The 12,277-nt window shown below is 33.2% G+C and overlaps 1 pseudogene; it reads left to right on the top strand.

Annotated features, from left to right (window-relative positions):
• Nucleotides 1–7,447: 7,447 nt before the first annotated feature.
• On the top strand, nucleotides 7,448–8,822 carry LOC150023282 (uncharacterized; annotated as a pseudogene).
• Nucleotides 8,823–12,277: the final 3,455 nt, after the last annotated feature.

Genomic DNA, 12,277 nt, shown 5'->3' with positions numbered 1-12,277 from the left:
GCGAAGAAGATATTGTGTCCGATGGGTATGGAGTACATGCATGTGCAAATGATTGCATATTGTATAGAATTTTTTTGAATCATTGCACAAGTGTCCAAGATGCAGGGTATCATGATACAAAGTGAAGGATGACGAGAGTGAGGAAAATTATGTGAAAAAGGGTCCTTCTGCAAAAGCATTATGGTATCTTCCAATCATTCCGCAATTTAAACGTTTGTTTGCCAATGTTAATGATGCAAAAAACCTCAGGTGGCATGCAAATGGAAAAAAATCTAATGGATTATTATGTGATAAATGCCAATGTGTAGTTTTTATGATTGAGAAAATTGAACACTTTGGAACTTAATTGTTGCTTAATGTAAGAAAATTACCCTAATATGAGAATTATTGAAACTGATTATATATTTTGAACCAAGAAACAAATGAAGAAATTTAATCTCAATTTTTGTCTAAATTGTAGATGAATATGAAGCATTGAAAGAAAGAAAGCAAAAACTTAATTAGATCACAAGAAGATTTAGCTCAAGCTTAAACTGTCCAGATTTGATTAGAGGTGCAGTACTAATCTAGCTCAGGCTAGAATTGCTAGCTCAAGCTAAAAATGCATCGAAAGATCTAACTTAAGCTAAATTGGCTCGCTTGAGCTAAAGTTCAATATATAAATTTTGGAACAAGGTGAAAACAAAAGCAGTGGAAAAATATTGAATTTTTATAGAGGGAGATTAGTGAGAGAAGAAAATGAGAACTCTATTCTAAGAGAAGAACTTGCTCTGATCAGCCCTTCTTATGCAATCCAGATCAAGAATGAAGATTGGAGGAGTTGTCATGAGTGGCTAAGTGATTTCTAACTTGGGATTGAATGTAATCTACTTTGATCAAATGTATTCTTGGTGATATATATATATATACATATATATATATATATATAATTCTTTTTTCTACTTGTTCTTGGTATTTTCGTTTCATGCGTATTGCTTGATTCTATCTGATCAATGGAGTCTTGATTTTGATCCTTAAATTTAACTGGAAAGTACTTTTAAGGATCTGAAATAGACGAAAATACTTGATAACTTGTAATGCTAGGAATAGATTCCAGGTTATTGATTGCATCATAATTTTGTTCCTAAAGTTGGATGATTTGTTAAATACCTGAGGAATCAGTGTTTGAGAAATTATCTTATGAATTTCATCTGTGAGGAATCAAGGTGAATGACTTTAAATTAAGCCTCAAGAATAAGTAGTTTTTAGTATTATGTATTGTATTATTCCAAAATACAGATGATTGAAATAGACTTAATTCAATCCCAAGTATCTTTATCTATATTTGATAAGTTATTTTTGTTTTTGGTTGAATCAAACCCTAAACCTTTGAGTTACTTGTGAAATCTTTAATTTGGTTATGAACAAGTTCTCAACAATTATTTTCTATACTTAATGAGTTTTATAATAGAACATCTTAATTAGAGTTGTTCCATGTAGGTTCAACATTCGTACTTTAAAGAGTACTATATTACATTTGATTCGGTACACTTGCCGGGAAAAATCAACATTATGACATGTTGTCGATTCACCGCAATGGAAGAAAATTGATTCTTTGTTTCCTGAGTTTAGGAGTGATCCAAGAAATCTTAGACTTAGTCTTGCAACAAATGGTATGAATCCTTACGATAATTTAAGTAGAAAACATAGTTTGTGGTCAGTGTTAGTCATTATTTATAATTTTATCATATTGGTTGTGTATGAAGAGAAAATATATGATGTTGTCTATGATGATATCAGAACCAAGACAATCTGGAAATGACATTGATGTTTACTTAAGTCCATTGATCGAATACTTGAAGCTTTTATGGGATCAAGGAGTTGAAGTATTTGATGCATATGAGAAGGTCAATTTCAATTTGCGGACATTGTTATTTTGCACCATTAAGGATTTTCCAGCATATGCGAATTTGAGCGGTTATAGTGTTAAAGGACATAGTGCTTGCTCGATATGTGAAGAGAACACAAGTTACCATCAACTGAAATATGGGAGGAAAACTTTTTACATTGGGCATCGAAGGTTTCTAAAGTGTAATCATCTTTATCGTAGGTTAAAAAAAGCTTTTAATGGATCTCAGGAGGACAAAATTGCACCTCCACCCTTCATTGACGAGGAAGTGTACAACCGATTCTGTAATGTGAATGTGACTTTTGGAAAAACATTGTGAAAAACATATGGAAGAAGAAATCTAGGGATGGCAAAGCGGGGCGGGCCATGCGGGCCGGCCCGCGGCCCGCAGGTAAAAAACGCGGGGCGGGATGACCTTTTCAACCCGCTAACCCGCATTAGCCCGCAACCCGCGCGGGCCAGTTGCGGGGCGGGGCGGGCTGGCCCGCAAACCCGCAAGAAAAAAATATTGACACTTAATAGCAACAGAGCAACCTAAACTGGGTCATGCCAATTAAATCAATTTCAAACACGATAAAGGAGCAAGACACCAGTTAGAGAAGGAGAAGTAAGCAGAGGGTATTTTAGAAGTTACCGATGACCAAACCATCAATTGAGCCAAAAGTTATCTTATTTTTATTGTATTATTTTTATGAAAAATTAATTAATTAATTGTCATTGTTTTAATATATGCAGATGACGGGGAAGATTATAATTACGAAAAAATGGATGAAGGTTCTACTAAGGTGGCATCCAATGTTATTGAAATGGAAGAATGTCAATAATGTTTATGTTTAATGCTTTTGAATTAATGTTTATGTTTAATGTTTTGGAATTAGGTATTTTTAATGTTTTGAAAGTGGAAGAATAGTGATATTTGATATTTATCTTAATGTTTTGATGTTTGACTATATTTGAAAAGGAAGGAAAAAAAATTAGGTTTGATAATAACAAATATATAGGTTTAATTTGACAATTTTTTAATAACAAAATGTAAAAAAATAAATATTTAATTTAAAAAAAAAAAGAACGCGGGCTGGCCCGCAAACCTGCGGGCCAGCTCTTATGCGGGGCGGGTCGGGAATTCTAGCCCGCAATAACTTTGCGGGGCGGGCCAACCCGTCCCGCATTTTTGCGGGCCAAACGCGGGGCGGGCCAATGCGGGGCGGGCTGGCCCGCTTTGCCATCCCTAAAGAAATCCATATTCTTTGAACTTCCATATTGGTCAAAGTTAGATGTTAGACATTGCATAAATGTAATGCATGTGAAAAAAAAATGTTTGTGATAGTATAATTCGCACGTTGTTGAATATTAAAGGAAATATGAAAGATAATATAAATGCTCGTAAAGATCTAGGTTAGATGGGTGTTCGTTTGGAGTTGCAGTCACAACCACATGGTAAACGAACATATTTGCTTCCAGCATGTCATACTTTGTCAAAATTTGAAAAGTTAAGTTTTTGCAAGTGTTTGTGGGGAGTTAAAGTACCACAAGGATACTCTTCAAATATTAAAAGTTTTGTGTCGATGCAAGATTTGAAACTTATGGGCTTAAAATCTCATGATTGTCATGTTCTCATGCAAGTCCTTCTCCAGTTGCTACTCGTGGAATTTTACCAAAAAATGTTAGACAAATTATCACTCGCCTATGCATATTCTTCAATGCTATTTGTAGAAAAATTATCGATCCTAATAGCTTAGATGAATTAGAAAATGAAGCTATCATTATATTGTATCAACTAGAGATGTATTTTCCTCCTTCATTTTTTGACATCATAGTGAAAATTAACAATGCTATCCACTCACTAACTTGTATCACTCGACTATTTAGTAAAAGAGGGAAGAATTGCAATGCACTCAAGAAAGATTTGCACTCTAAAAACAAAGTTCTACAGTTGGTAGCAACACCTCAAGTGAAATATGACAAAACTCTTACACTTGCTCACCAAAGATCCCTACAACAAAACTTAAGAAAATTTGAAGGACAAGCAAGAAAAGCTCAAAAGAAAGAACGCTAAACCAAATGGGAAAAGGATAGTGACAAAACTTTGAGAAGACAAACAAGAAAAACACTTTAAAATAATACTGAAAGAAACTTACTTAGACTTTTAACTATGAAGTTTTTTTTTCTTAGAAATTGTAAAAGCAAGAAAGATAAAATTCCACAAATATGAAAACAATTTGCCACATAAAAAGAATCATTTTTTTTGTAATTTTGAACTTGGAAAGTGAATTGCACTAACTTTGTTTTATTTTTTTGTCTTTGCTTTTGTTTTATGGATACAAAATGTCCATAATCTTGGCATGCATATTTTAATTCACTTTCAATTTTCACAAATAGATTGGGATTTAATTCATATGATCACTTGAATTCTTTGTTTGGAACTAAATCAACCACTTACTCAAACAACTTCTAATTTGATTTTAGCTCTTCACAATTAAAATCAAAATAAGTAGAGTGGATTTAAGACTCCTAGAACACTAAGAACATATGACTCAAGAAAAAGATGTAAGGAAAAAAAATTAACACAAAATAAAATTCAAAAGCGGAATTTAAAGTACTTAATGAATAAAAAGCGGAATTGTAAATGACAAGGAAAATAAAGGCGGAATTGAAATTGCTTGAAGGTAAAAGCAATAATTTAAATGTGCTAGAAATTAAAGGGTCGAAATCAACTCAAAGCAAATAAGCACAAAATAACCATGCTCTGAATACCACATTATATGAGTTGATTTTATGATTGCACATTTTAATTGGTTGCTCTTGTTGATGATTTTTTATTTTTATCAATGCAAGGTGAGAACTCAAAGAAGATCCCCATTGGACACGAACTTAACCAAGTGGTTAAATAAGTGTGAAGGTTCACTTCAGAAGGGCAAAGAGAAAAGGAAATTATAAGGTGACAATGATGCATCAGAATTAGAGACAAGGAACAAATAAAGAAGCAGAACAGAGTAAAGAACAAATTAAAGAGAAGAAGACATATATGGAAGGGAGGTGGTGCAAAATAAAGAGTAAAAAAGGAAGGGGTGAAGAAAGCTTATGGGAAGATGAAGTCACGTCACTTGGAGCAGAGGGACTCCAAGATGAGTGATGCAAGAGTCGTCATTTGAGATATTACCCACTTAAGATAAGACTCAAATAACTATAGCTGCCACTTGAGATATTACCTACCCAAGATAAGACCCAACATGAACTCACAAGTCTCACAAAATCACTTATGTAGAGTTTCTTTACTATTCAAATTCAAGTTGTCAATGCATGAGGCAAGACACCCTATTTATAGAAATGACTACCTTGGTGGGCAAGAAAGGGGAAGGGTAAAAGAGTCATATGAAGGAGGGTGGCCAAGGAGGGTTGACCAAGGTCAAAACCGCCCCTTGGCTAGGTCTTCTAGAAGGTAGGGCAATCTTCCTAATCCTAAATGCCTTGTCTTGAAAAAATGGGCTTGATACAAGCCTACTTCACTAATTACACTCCCTTTTATGCCATGTGAACTTACTCTAGCCTATTTTGCTATTTAGACCCCCAAAGTGAGTCCAATTTATTTACAAACATGTTTTTTTCTTTTAAGAAGATCATAAGAAAGAACATTTGGTGTTCAGGTCTATGCTCAACTCTTCTTTTGGTAAGGTTCGTCTGATATTTGATGGGGTCTTGACTTGATTGCTGAGATGATTGCTCACAGTGTGAATTATCTCTTGAGTCCTTCGTCATCTTCTTGGCTACTTGGATTGTATCAGTCCAGGCATGAAACAATGTGTGAAGGTAAAAGCACACGAGGTGTGAGGGTGGTTTAGAAAGACCAACATGAAGTTATCCAAGCACATTTGTATATTTTGAACAACACCGATGATGCTCTTCGTTATATAGATGCACACAAGATGTTGTTAAAGTCAATGAACCCTCGTGCAAATGAGAAATGGTTGTTGACTGAGTATAACAAGACCTTCTTGAAATGGTTTAAAGATAAAATTGGTCAAGAAGATTCTAATATTGAGGAATTGAAATGGTTAAAACAAGGACCTAACTTTGATGCAATAACATGGACTGGGTACGATATTATTATGATGTCTTTTTATAGAAAGACTGAAGATGAAAAAAGTACCATGCAGAATAGCAGTGTTACCCTTAAGGCAGAGCCTATGCACTTTACTAGTTCTAAAGACAATAATCTTATTGTGGCTACTCTAAGTTACTTTGGAGTAATTGAAGAAACGTGGGAGGTTGACTACGCCAAATTTGTAGTGCCTGTATTTAAGTGTAAATGGGTTAATTTGTAGATGATTTAAGTTTTACTTTGGTTGATCTTACAAAGAGCATGGAGGGAAGATCCTTTCATTATGGCTTACCAAGCAAAACAAGTATTTTATGTGATAGATCCTTCTAATGAAAGGTTGTCAATTGTCATACATGGGAGAACTGAACATGATGTTCATCCACATGATGACTCAAGGGTCCAATCTGTGGAGAAATCTTCATTCTCAAGACAATTACCTCCTTTGAATAACGAAAATGATGTAGATGAAGTACATGCTACAACGCATGATCACAATGAAGGAATATGGGAGAACATTTTAACACTTCCATAATAGAAATCAAGTATTTTTTTTATTAGCTTTTATATTTAAAATTAATTTGTTTTATTTAATTTAAATATATATCTTAAACTTGTTTTTATTCTTTGTAGGTCGATCACATGACTGAGTCATCAAGGAAGACTAGGGATCCAACATGACTGAGAATTCTTGTGATCAGGCGTATAGGTAGTAATAAGGTTCCAGTTCAAATAAACATTCAAACTGACAAGGTATCACACCCTAATCAGACTCAATTTGTAAGTTATTTGGGAGTCTTAGCTCGATCTAAGTTCTCTATCTTGACCCCTGACTGGAACCACGTATCAGAAGTAGACAAGAATCTCATATGGAAGGATATTTGAGTAAGTTATTTATTTAAATGTTATTAAATTATTTGTCTATTGAATTTACATACTTTAATGATTTTTTTTATTATAATTTGTAGACAAATTGAGTTTGAGACTTCGAATTTGGTTCAGAGCAAAATAATGTCTTCAGTAACTACAAAAATGGAGGCAATTCAAGATAAATTTGACAACTCATTACATCTTTGGTAAATACAAGGACAAGTCTCCTTGTGAAAATTATTCTATAGATGAAGAGACATGGTCTCAATTTGTTCAAAGTCGAATGGATCCCAAACGGGAGTTTGGTGAACATTTCATTATATATGTTATTAAATCTTATCATGGAATTCATAATTTATGTGTACGATGTACTTACAAGAAAAGAGGAAGAAATCTCAGATGATTGCACAAAAAAATGCTATCCCCAACAGACTGTCTCGGGGAGGTTATGATTTGTTTTAGAGAGAAGAATAATAGAAGAAAAGTTAAAAAGACAACAAGCAAAATTTGGTTATGCTGAACTTATCTATCCTCCATCCCCTCTTAGTCAATATGAGAAATGAAAGTTGGCTAGAACTAAACCAGGGGACTATATGACATATGAGAAATCATTAGAGATTTCTCAGCGTATTGTAAGTTCATAATTACTTGTCATATTTTTAGTGTTACAAACTTATCATTATATATTATTATATTAACACATTGTATTATTTTTTATAGAATGAGCTAGTGGAGCAAAGATCATAGGGAAGTTTTGTTCCGAAAGGTCGAGATGACATCTTGACCGTGGCCATTGGCATTGAAGAACACCCTGAGCGTGTTCGCACGACTAGTTTTGGTGTTGGTGTTAGATAATATTTAGATTAGTTTCTCGACCTAGTTTTTCTGAAAATGCCAGTTAACAGATGATGAATCAATTAGCTGCACAATTGATAGAGAGACTGGTTGGACAACTGACTAAGAGCATAAAAGAACAAGTTACTCAAGAGTTAATAGCTGAATTCGAGCAAAGATATAATCCAGTTGAACCAATGGATGTAATTTATGCTTGTGGTTGAGCTAACACCAAAAGTAGTTGTGATATGGAGGACTTTGAAGATGATAACACTGAATCCTCTTATCAGTGCAAGTTATGTGTTGATTAAAATCCTCCTCGTGTAGTGGCCATTGGCAGAGTGTATCCAGAATGTTCAACCATCCACATCGTGCCCATGCATAATGATTTTTCTTGAGTGGTGGTTGTAAAAGTTAGAGATGCATCTGTTGCAGTTTCAGTGCCCACATCAAAGGTTAATACAGTGGTGGAGAGGCATTTAGAACATTTATTGCATGGCCTACACATATGATAAAGACCATTTTAAAAAATTATCAGGTATATTTCATTAAGGGTTATTAGTGTTAAAGTGGTTTTTAGATTTATACTTTATATTTATTATTATGTTTTACAGGACTCTGCTATGAGACAAAATGAACCAATTGTGTTCCTTTAAGCCCTCAAATCCAACCACAAGTCCAACCGTATGTGAACCCAATCCAAGAGTTGGTTGGGGTTTCACATCAAATGTTTTAAAATTCTTGTATGATTCCTTGGGATGCCACATTATTTGGGGTTGATAATGGTGGTATAATATTGTACATAACCATGCAAGATGTCTTTGAAATCATCTAGGGTAATCAATTGTTGAACATTGCAGTTATTCAATTATGGATGATGTAAGTACCTTTAATAATTACATGTTATTTATTCTAATGATGTTTCATGAATCGTGTCACTCATATTTATATTAACAATGTAGGTATATAAATCAAATAATTATCAACATGGAAAATTTTGATACTTATGGTTTCCTTAAGCCCCAATCCATACAGAAGTCTGGGAATAAAAAACTTAATTGTCAGACTTACATTCAAAGATGGATTCAAACATCAAGAAAAATGTTTTATTTTGCTCCTTTTATAAATGGGTAAGTAAAACTTGTTACATTTAAAATTTACATAATTATAAAAATGACTAATGAAATGTTTTATAGTAGGTCTCACTGTCAATTGATGCTTATTTGCCCCATTGACAACTCTGTTGTCTGGTTTTGTTCACTGCATAGAAAAACCGAGTCAAGATATGAAGATTGTAGTACAAAAATATGTTATTGTAAGTCATATAATTTATTGTGAATTACTAATGATTTTTATTTTTTTCGTGCAATCAATGTATGCAGTGTCTTACGGGTATGTCCACTTCATCATCACAAACTCTAGGTTGGATTTATCCTAAGGTTATTCACTTCTTCATTAAAACTATTAAGTTTTACTTTTTTAGTTCAATTAAATTAATTGTTAATGATATTTCATTATAGTGTAATAAGCAACAAGGAAACTTTGAATTTAGTTATTATGTGATGCATTGGATGTAAATCATAGCACGTGTGAGGATTATAGACTCTGGGGAGCAGGTATTATGTGATTTTAAATGATCTAACTTCTCATTATGGATATTTAAAGTTAGTATGAACACTAATATACTCATACATTTCTCAGCTTTTTGAAGATTTCGCGCCACTAAGCACAAAAAGTCTTTGAAGAAATTCGCCAGGAATGGGTTAAGTACTTTCTACAAGTTAGAAATCAAAACATGCAATGATTTGTAACATGCAATGATTTGTAACTTTCTAACATATGTACATTTTCATTAGATGTAAATTATACAATTTTGATTAGTTTCAATAGCAATCTTTATATTTCTCTGCATATACAAATCAATATGGCTAGTATTATGGTTTTTTTATATTTATAGGTTTGTAAATTTGAGAAAAAGCATATTTTATTAAATTTATAAAAAAAACTGACACATTTTACACCGATTATGACCATAATCGGTGTAATATAGGGCTCAATTCACTAAAAAATGTGCTTTAGAGACACATATTACATCGGTTATTACCTTAACCGGTGTAATATGTGACCTCGATCATAATTCAAATTTGGCTGTATATTACAGGGATTACTCGAGCCAACCGGGTAATATAAGAGCTTAAAATGTGCAATGGGTAAGCTGACATATATGAGCTTACCCATTGGACATTTTAAGCCCCTATATTACACCGGTTGGCTCGAGTAACCTGTATAAGATGGGGCTACATATAACATCGGTGGCTTAATCGATGTTATATGTAATTCACATTTTACAATGCCCACATCTGCACCGGTGTAAAATGGCTCATAGAACTTATGTAAAATGTCATTTATGCACTAGTGAAATAACAAATCATGTAAAACACAACTGTTGTGTCTCTTAAATGATACAACACTCAACAATCTAGTTTTGTTTTTCATTTAACATGGAACAAATATAATCAGACGATAAGCGAATAGAAGTAAGCTAACATCGTACTTAACATAAGCATATATGCTTATTCTGTGTTATAGGGAATGTCCATCTATCAAAGAGATTCGTTAAAGGTATAAACTAAAATCGACATGAAAGATCTCTTGGATTTCGAGTTGTTTTTTTTCAAAAAATCCCTTACATTGAGCATTGACAACTCTAGAAAGATTGTCTACCTCGTATGAAAAAAAATTAGGCCAAGGCATACCTCCCAGGAAAAGATAACCATATTCAGTTATTAAGTAGATTACGTAAAAGAATAATAAAGCATTTAATGTTGTATGGAGTGCATTTAATGCATCATACTCAATCAAGTTCGTCAGACGCAAAAAGGACATCTAAAAAGAGTTGAAGCTATTCAATGACTATAAATAAATCCATAGAATACTTTCTTCAAAGCATATATAAAGTAACTCAAAGAGAAGAAGAAAGTGAAAGACTACAAACACTTCTAAAATTTTCGAGCCAACAAACAACTTCAAGAGAGCACTATTACTATTCATTTCAGTAAGCTAGAAGAAAGTATCAATCTTATATCCATCAACAAAAGGTCAACCTCTCTAGTTAGCAAAAGAACGTGATAATTTGATCTCCACTTAAGCAACCTCTACATCCAGGAGTGGTTGTTTTGCAAATAATACTCGGTTATTAGTTAGGAGTGGCTATTGTTCAAAGAATACTTATTTAAGCTAGAAGTCGCTTATGAAAGAATACTTGTCTAAGCTAGAAGTGGCTTGTGGAAAGAATACTTGAACGAGAGCAACAAAAAGTGACTTGTGAAAGAATATTTGAATGGGGCAACCATGAGTGGCTGCAAGTTGAAAGAATATTCGTTAAGCTATGAGTGACTTATGTTAAGAATACTCATTAAGTTAAAAGCGCATTGTGTCAAGAATACTTGTTACGCATGGAGTGTCTTGGATCAAGAATACTCAAGGGGTTATCCAGGAGTCACTTTGGTAAAAAATACTCAAGGGGTTAGCCAAAAGTGGCTATGTGCCCAAATAATTCTCACTTTGTTCTTGCAGTATTAGTATGCTTATTAGAACTCAATATGCTACTTAAGAAAGAAATAAACGTAATCTATTGTGACAAACAAATCAATATAAAAATGTTGTGTGAATTCTTTTTTTTCTGTACTTCTCTATACTACACTTTACTTGTATTTGTATCAACATAGAAGGAAAGTTGTGACATCCATAATTTTACCCATATATAATGAAATAAAAGTAAAACAAGCAATATCTAATTACAAATAACATATACTACTTTCTCATATGTGTATCTCAAAAGAAATATCCCTCTTCATAGGGATTTAATATATACATCAAAAATTTTAACAACAAAACAAAACATTCAAATAAAACTATCTCATTCTCCAGCTGCTCATTAAGGAGCTCTATTACCTGCAATCTTATCTACTCCCGTGTAAAACATGATCATCACAGATAAAGAAACAAACACAAACAAATAACAGGGTAAGCTATCTATATAAAAAGTTTTGATATAATTTAAATTTCAAATTAATAAGCATAATTCATCAATTCTCATATGATTTCTCAAACAAAAAAGTGTCTATTACATTCATAAAATTCATCTTTCATATGTGAGACTTTTACTGACTCACAACACATAGACACTTGACTCTACTTCCGGAAGACTCGTGTATTGAAATTAGCATCCAGAGACCTACACCTGTCATACTACTGATGTGAAACCCACACAACCATGCACATAATTATATCAATATCTCATCATCTCATCATCTTCATATGACAGGGTAAATCCATTTGATATGCTCTGATAAGTTCTTTCAAACCTCAGACTTAGCCAAATGGACCTCCTTCGACTCTCACCAACTGATTAACTTCATCTATGTGATTTCATTATATCAGTAGAGTCAGGATCGTCTCATTCACAGGACACTCACAAATCAATACACCCTAATAACAATCTCAACATGGTATTTCCTTTCCTGAAAATACTACGTCTTGATCACACTTGAACCTCATTACATACATCATTTAACATATCAATGCAC

The sequence above is a fragment of the Phaseolus vulgaris genome, chromosome 11, assembly GCF_051622355.1.
Source record: "Phaseolus vulgaris cultivar YP4 chromosome 11, ASM5162235v1, whole genome shotgun sequence".
Taxonomy (NCBI): domain Eukaryota; kingdom Viridiplantae; phylum Streptophyta; class Magnoliopsida; order Fabales; family Fabaceae; genus Phaseolus; species Phaseolus vulgaris.
The sequence above is the reverse complement of the archived record's forward strand: the minus strand, read 5'-3'. Positions and strand labels throughout refer to the sequence as shown.